The sequence below is a fragment of the Pogona vitticeps genome, chromosome 3, assembly GCF_051106095.1.
Source record: "Pogona vitticeps strain Pit_001003342236 chromosome 3, PviZW2.1, whole genome shotgun sequence".
NCBI lineage: Eukaryota > Metazoa > Chordata > Lepidosauria > Squamata > Agamidae > Pogona > Pogona vitticeps.
The window spans coordinates 96620461-96629095 of record NC_135785.1 but is presented as its reverse complement, the minus strand read 5'-3'; the positions used below and the strand labels follow the sequence as shown (position 1 = coordinate 96629095).

The 8635-nt window shown below is 40.0% G+C and overlaps 1 long non-coding RNA gene across 1 annotated transcript; it reads right to left on the bottom strand.

The window, feature by feature from the left end:
* Positions 1-486: 486 nt before the first annotated feature.
* LOC140705488 (uncharacterized) lies at positions 487-6803 on the bottom strand. The gene is made up of 2 exons (XR_012084881.2): positions 6480-6803; positions 487-5278 (listed from the first exon to the last, which is right to left on the bottom strand). It is a non-coding gene; the product is annotated as an uncharacterized LOC140705488 (long non-coding RNA).
* Between the last annotated feature and the right edge of the window lie 1832 nt (positions 6804-8635).

The window sequence follows — 8635 nt, the reverse complement described above, 5'->3', positions numbered from 1 at the left end:
TTTTTTTCAACATATTGTTGTTTTTATTATTATTATTATTATTATTATTATTATTATTATTATTATTATTATTATTATTATTATTATTATTATTATTGTTGTTGTTGTTGTTGTTGTTGTTGTTGTTGTTGTTGTTGTTGTTGTTGTTGTTGTTATGTTAATGAGAATTTCAAGTACTGTTTTTCATCAGCTCCCCATGTCAGTCTTTGGTCCAATATTGTAATCTGCAGATTGTAGTGGTGTAAAGGTACTCTGTCAGACTATAAATTCTTGATGAAAGACCTATACAGTATTATTATTTTGCTGCTGTTTCCATGTTCTTTCAATAAAGTTTAAAAAAGAAAATACCAAGCCAAAAATAGTGAGTGGAGTCTTCTTTGCTTTATTCATGTGACTGATTGAAAAACAAAAGCATACCACTTTTTTCACATTTTTGTTTTGTTTCACACAGCATGACAGTCTGGAGAAATTGTCCCTGATGTCCACAGCTCTGGGGATGTGGGTAAGAAGCTGAGATTGTCACTCAGCTCACATCTCAGCTTGTGTGAGCGCATGCTCATGCAAAATTCAATTTCAGAGGAGAAACTGATTGTAACTGTTTCCAGTGATATATATTACAGAATAGACATTACACAGTTACATTCTGATCAGATTTGGTCTTAATGAAAAAATGGTGGAAATTAAGTAGATGGCTCTCTTAAGGTAGCCTTAGGCATGCTACGCTGTCTGCACAGCCAGGATAATAAGTCACTTTGAAATCTCATCTAACTTAAAAGGCTGTATGATCAACTATAAAGTGGAATTACTTGACACCCCAAAAATCTATATCTTGGGTATTCATCTTTCCTAGATGTTATTATTTTTAAAAAGAAGGGGAAGGAACATGCAGCTGCCAAGGAGGTGACTGTGACTTGTGGATATATTAGACTTCAAATTTAGCTGGCAATATGGAAGAATTCACCTTGTAGTACATAGTATTGGTGAGGCCTCATTTTGTAAGAGTCTGCCAAAGTCTGATAAGTAATGCACATTTATTAGCAAAGCTGGAAAATGCTTGCATGCATCTTTGCCTTGTCTGAGGGTATCAAGTCTGCCAAGTTTCAGATATGTACATGAAGAAGTTTTTGCCAGAGCAATTTGAAGTGTGTTCAGAAAAGGATATACTGTACTTAATCTTCCAATAGTTGTTGGGGACCAGTGCTAGGGAAATGACAGACAATACAGACTGACCTTACAATCTCAACAGTAGGGTGGTCACTTTAAGTGGTAGAGTGTAGTGCTCCTGCACAGACCAGAGACCACCGAGTCCTGCACAGACCAGAAACAACCACCAATCTTGAGTAATAAGCCTGCAAAGTTTCAGGAAGATAAATGTGGCAGTTCATGTGAAAGGAGAGTCCTACATTTTGGATAGGATAGTGGCTTGGACAACTTTGTTGTGTTTGAGGAGTCAATATTTATGACAATGGGACAGTTTTTAGAGCTGATGTTTGGCCAGAAAGCAGCAAAGCTTCAGTACAGGTACTCCTTTTGAATTATGTGTGGTACAGGTGATGGCGAAAAATGAGGTCTAAGATTAAAATAGTGAACAGCAGTGGTGATATTAGGAAGTCACTGTCACACTCTCCTCCTCAAAGCACAGTGCTTGGAGAGCCCTAGTGACTATGCCTTGGGATTAGAAGATGGACCTGTCAGTCACTCAATTCAGGTCTCCCTTTCTCCACAAATGGCTATCTTCCACAGAACAGACATTGCTTTTGGTGACAGATTCTCTGCCAGTCTGAAGCCTCAACAAAGCTTTAAGCAGGTTGTTAACTTCAGAAGGAAGCCCGTTTTATCTCAGGAAGCACTCAAACCATTCTTAAAGAGTCCTGTTTTACTTTCACTTCAGCCATTCTGATGTACCTCCCTAGTGAAAAACCTTGTGGCTTACTTAAGATAAATCCTGGGTGATTATCTGCTACTTTTATCTTTGGTCTGTCCCAACAATCAGGACATTTTGATAATCAAGCATTGAGACAATAGGACTGTGTCATTTACAGCCAGTCATGATTAGGACTTCAATCTTTAATTGGTTTAATTGGTAGATTTATCAACTGAAGCTTTAGATGATAATTGGTAAGGGCCAATTTTAATCAAGGATGGCATGTTTTAATCAGTGGTGCTGTGTAATAAGGACATATTTGATTAATTCATCTCCTGGTAACATCCTGTTTGGATTATTAAAATGCATTATATGTGGCGCTGCCATTGAAAATGATCCAGAAACTTCAGGCACTTCAAGGAAGGGCAGCCAAAAATCATTAAGAGCAACTGACTAGATGATGACATGTTAGTCCTTTGCCATCTGCCCTAATTGTCAGTCTGTTTCTGACTTGAACTCAAAGGGTAGGTTTTAATGCCCAAGACTACCAGTGGCTTGGTAGTGGGTTACCACATTTGTTTATCTATACTCAAAGGCCATCTGAAGTCCTTCTCCAGGTACTCCTTTTGAAGTATGTGTGGGAGAGGGCCTATTGAGTGGTGTCATCCCAATTTTGCATTAATCTGCATAGAGGCTTCTCTGATATCTACATTTATGTTTTTTTTCTTTTTGCCTCATAGAGATCTCTTCATTTTCCAGGTATTTTAGAAATAATTTTTTGTGCTTTCAGCTTTGTTTTATTTTATACCTTCTGCTGTTTTTGCCCTTGTTTTATTAAGTGTCCCTGATGCTGTTTTTTATCTTGCTTTAATATTGTGCTGCCTTGTTCTCTTGGTTTTATCACATGCTGTTTTCTTTCCATTGTTTTATGATCATCTATTCTACATTTTAAATTATCTGTTCATCTCCCAGAGACTTTTGATTATTGGGCAGCGCAAAAACAAAGCTGATGGAATTAACAAATGAATTGCAGTTTCAGTATGTCAACACAAGGCATGAATGAAAAAGCAAATTTGAAAGATGGCCTTTCCTTTGAACAAGAAGAGATTACGTGTATCTTGTTATTATACAGTGTGTCATCAGATTGCTTCCAACTTATGATGATCATCATATTACAGTAATTAGTGACACCCCCCCAAAAAAGGTTTTATCATTAACTGTCCATCACAACTCTTGCAAACACAAGCCTATGGCTTGTGCCCTTGTACACTGCTCCTTTTTAAGTATTCAGACTAGAGAAGGAGACATTTGTGTTTCTCTTGCTGCAGCCTTTACCCAAGGTCACTCTGATTAATACACAAGTTGATGGCCTGGGGAGTTGTATATGGAAAGGAGTACTGCTAAAGAAGGAGCACAAACTCTAGTTCTTTATTCAGGCTTCAGGGTCCCAGGGTTCCAAGTCTCAACACCCAATCAACTTCTCTTTTAAACAGCCTCATCACTGCTTGTAGGAACAGCACCTATCACCCCATACTATAGATGTTTTAAAGAACAGTTGTGTTCCATGAAATGACTGGCCAGAGGAATTCCTAATATTTTATTCCTAGACGCTCCCCAAAATGTATTTTAAGGGCCCTGAATATTTTTCCTTCGTATGGCTTGTTGCAGGAACATTTGATGCCCTACATAATACAACTATTACTTATTTATTTATTTAAAATATTTTTACCCCCACCTTTGTCCTTAAAAGAGACCCAAGGTGTCTCACATCAGTAAAAGATAATGTTTAAATGCTAAAAACAGTAAGTATAGAAATAGTTAAGAAGAATCAAGGAAATACCAAACTAAAACATTCAACATCAGCATTGAAAACACATTCAATGCAACAAGACACAACAATTCATTTCAAACTCCATCAGACAACCAGACACTGAGGCAAAGTCTGCCTGAAGGGAAGGTCTTCATCTGCTTGTGAAAGGACAGCAAAGGTTGGACCAGTCTGGCCTCCAGTGGGAGGGAGTTCCAGACTCTGGGAACAGCAACAGAGAAGGCCTTCTCTTGTGTCCCCAGTATGTCCTCACCAAACACACTTGTGAAGATGGTAAGACTGAGAGAAAGGCATCCCCTGAAGACCCAGGCAGGTTCATAAAGGGAGGTGTGGTCCTTGAGATACGTCGGCCAGTCCCTCATATCCTGCAGCTCCTAGGCATCTTCTGCCTCCTGCTCCTCTAGGGGGCTGCTCTTCTTCGCCCAAGTTTCCTGGTGGTGTCTCTTCTCCTGGGATCTCTCTCTGGGTTTCTGACTCCAGAGCCTAGGGTTTGGTTCTTCTGGCATCCATTCAGCTCAGAGTGAGTCATCTTGGTCTATTGGGAAATTGCTTGTCACAAATTCCCTAGCCTTAGACAGAAGGTGAGAAAGCCCACGCACCACGGTGCTGTTGCTGTCTCTGTCCTCCTCACACATGGCCACACCCTTAATTTTCCCGTAGAATTTATGGTCAAATTTAAAATAATTATTTTTTTAATACCATGGGATTATCTGCTAAAGATGATCTCAAAGTTTGAAATGTTATGTGTATGGAGTATTAGGATAATTAAGGGGGGAATTGAAAAAGTAGCTATGAAAATGAAAATCCTTTTCATAGTGAGGCTTGGATAATAGTATACTGAAGTCGTTTCAAAACAATTGGCTCTCCAGCCAAACAAGGTCACTATATGTAACACTCCTGACCATTGAACTAGTTTTGCAAATGATGACCAAAGATGGATAAGGAATACAGGTTGTATAATTTGCATTATTTAAAATTATAATATGTTGGCATTATATCCACTCATGGAAAAGGCTTCAGGAGTTAACCTTGAGGCAAAATCCAGAGCTGGAGTCCTGAAGGCAGCATGTGTCATTCTGCCAACTCCTGCGACATTGCTGGAACCAGCTGTATTGGCTCTTGCCTTTCCATTGGACCATTTCAGCAATGTGGAGAGGGGGGATATGCTGCTTGGGTAACAGCCTATCCTCCATATTACCTTACCCGGGCTTCATGCTCTGGAGAGGACACTCCTCGATTCAGAGCATGTTAACCATAGTCTCTCGAGACTGAAGGATGCCTATGATGATGTTGGCATTACAGGTTTCTGGCGGTCTACATTTTGCATGCTACCAGTCTTTGTTCCTTCAGGCCTTGCAAATTTTGTAGTCATAACAATGACATGATAGTCAAAGTGGCAGCTTGCCAGAAGTTTTGTAGGGCTCTTAGGGACATGTTCAGGTGTCAAAATCCCTGACTCGACAATGAGCGGGTGTATTTCTGTTGTCTTGTTGAGGATTTCTTTTATAATTAGCAGAGCATCTTCTTGAATATGTTGGTGTAGAAAGATCTAGCATACAATGTAATCAAAATATTCTGCTCTTCCACTGAAAAAAATAAAATAAAATTCTAATTTATTTATGCAGTTCCTTGAGTCTTGTATATAGGATGGAATTTTGGATAAGAAAGGTTTCAGAAAATGATGCACAAACTTTTACAGGGGTTCCAAAATTGACTATGACTCAGAGACAATAGGCTTCCTTGCAACAGGGTTTGTTCCTTTAGGTAAAATGTAGAAAACAGGGACCATGGGGTTGATGTTCATTAGTAATGTATGTTTCTTACATTCATATTTAGCACAACCCTGGGCACCAAATGTGAAGAACTTCTCACCCAAACAAGGAAAATGTCTTGTTTCTGGTTAGCTGATGGGTGTGTGAGGTGAGAGTGATGCTATACATGCATGTACAAAGGCTAGATGCCAACAGTGGTGCCACCCATTGGTATTTGGCCCCTGAAATTCCAGCCCTATAGACTTCTGCAGTAAAGAAAGGTTTCTCACTGTATTCACAAAGGTTTCTCACCTCTGATATACACACTTCCCTGGGTCTCAGTGGACCTAACTTTAGCATACACACACTTGGAGTTGCACTGCCAATTATCATAACAGGGTGGTAAAATTTAGCTGAAAATATATTCAGTTTGAATGCAGGAAAGCTGAGCAAGGAACGAACCTTTGCACAATGTGGTCTGCAGGAGCTCTTATATCCTGCTGTATTCTAGATCTAACCCAACTGCAAAAATGAAGGAAACCCAACAGGACCACAGTTGTAATTAAATAGTAAGCTGTAGCTTGGAAAGCTGCTTATAAAATGAAATTATTATTGAATAACATGATATATGCTTGAGCTTATCCATGATGGATGAGAATGGCACATAGCAATAACCATTGCTCCTGAGCTCATAAATATTGAAGGCTACAGCTTGAAGGTTTATGGGCAAGGAAAGCTTTTACTGCCTCACACATCCTTCACTATGTAATTGCACTAGCTCTTTTTCAGATAGTCATAGTTATAGCAATATTATTATTTTTTTTCTGTTATGGCTTCAAATTCTAGCTTTGTTTAGGACATAGTTAGAATGTGTCTCCAAGGGAATAAACCCCACTGCCATATGTAGAGCTTTCATTAATATCTTGGCTCCCAACCGACACTTTGTCAGAGACAGAGGAGCTGGCATTTGGCAAGATAAAGAAGTAACTTATATATGTTATGCTTTATGGAAAGTATAGATGAGAAGGATGCTCACCTCTGTTCAAGAGCTTTTGCTCCTCAGTTGGTTCCTAGTGTAATGTAGTCTCATTGTTCACCTGTTTAGAGCTCTGAAGAGGGAAGGCACCACGCAGAAGCAGCCAGCAAGAGATTCTGGCAGCTGCAGTCCAAAAAAGTAATGTGTCCAAGTTCTGGCAGGAAGTGGTATGAGACCCACTGCCTGAACAATACAGGAAAGTGGAAACATCAATTAAATTAGGACATCACCCCCAAATATACATATAACTGCCTTTGTACACTGCTCCTTTTTAAGTATTCAGACTAGAGAAGGAGACATTTGTGTTTCTAAATGATTACGAATATCCCCATCCCAAGTGCACCTAATGTGGGTCCAGCCCTCAGAACTGGCCTGTCACTCATGTGCTGCCGCGCTACCAGCATCCCGCTCTTCCCACCAATCACAGAAGTAGCTCCACCATCTCCCAGCTTGGCTGGCTACTCAGCAGCCGTCCTCCTGCCCCCTGCCTGGAGTGGCTAGACGAGTTTACAAATACGAATATCCCCATCTCTAATTCAGAACCCCAGTGAGGAAACTGAGTCCCATCAGGTGCCATCTACATGCCATCTTTTTCTGTTGTGGAAATGACTCTCCACATTGTGAAACTGTTGAATTTAAGGAGCAAGATAGTAGCTCCTGTCAGGTAGTGGAGCCAGAACTGGAAACAAGAAAGTTACACCATCTTTTTTTTAAAGAGTGTAACCATTCACAGTTTCTATCAAAATGTTATGAATGGTCTTCGAAATATTACTGCAGTATGCTGATAATGAAATGTTCTTTATTTTAATGAAAAACCCTGAACTTAACCTCTCTGTTATTTCTCTTATATTCAACTCTTGTTGAATGTGTTCCTCACAGTCCTGAATACAGGGTGCAGCTTGGTTATTTACTTGTTTTGTTTTAAAACAAAAGAGTTCAAGTGGAATAAGGCAAAACTGGGGGCTTATAAGAAGTACCAAAAGGTTCATTCTTCATTGTGAACCTCCCAGGAGAGCTCTTGTGCAAAATATATCATCAACATTATATCATCAATGGGTTGTTCAGGCTGTGGAGAATGGGAAAGCAAAGGGAACATGCAAATGCCAAGCACCAGGTAGCTCTAATCAACTTTCTATGCTTGATCCTGACAAGCCTGACATTCCACGAAGAGTGTTGCTCAGAAGCAAGCCTTTTCCAGCCCCTTGAGAGCAAACTGGCTGGCTTTCGGAGCGGAGACTTACAATAGCTGTCACCCACAGGAATTGAGGTTAACACTAGGTCTCAAGGAAAGCATTTGGATAACATGGCATAATGGCCACTGAAGTGTGTCTGGAAGTGTGTTTGTGCATATGTGTAATAATTGGAAGGGGCACAAAAAGGTCTTTACATTTTGAGAACACAGTCTTTTGCGTCTGCCCTTTTCTCCACCAGAGAGTTCAGCTTTTCTCACGGAACACTTCATTAATAGTTTCCTGTCATGTTTAAAGCTATATTTGTTCCATCCACTGCTTCATTGATGTCTTATTTATCCCTCTCCCACTCTTACTAGGTTTCCCGCAGGATGAATGTTTCAAAACCAAAACTCACAGTAAACAGCTTATGTTCCTTTATCATATTTTCCCTTAATTAATTGGGGGTCATTACTAGATTGACTTAATCCATGTCTTCAGGTGTGGGCTGTGGCTTATTCTACAGGATGTCCTACAAAAGTTGCTTTTGCAGGTGGAAACTGGAAAATGAGGAGGTGAGACAAAGACATTGGATGTGAACTCCTGTAAGCAAGTTTGGTCAGGTGTCTTGCTGGACCTGCTTATATTTCCAAACACTCTCCAAAATCAGTGCCACACAGAGGACATTACACTAATCCAAATGGGATCTATCTAAGACAGATTTATGTCCCCATAATCAGACCAGATATTTCAAGAAACAGGTATAACTGGTGCACAGATTTTAACTATGCAGCTGAGCTCCTGCCCAGGCATCCTGGGCATCTGGGTTCGAGAATGAATTCACAAGCACATCTGAGCTGCAGATCTGAGTTTTAAAAAGGAGTATGACCCCAGCTAGCACAGATTGGATCCTTATTCTTCAGTCTGCCTATCAACCAGCCAGGGGCTGGTTTGGATTAAGCTTCAGTTTGTTCATGGTCATTCAGG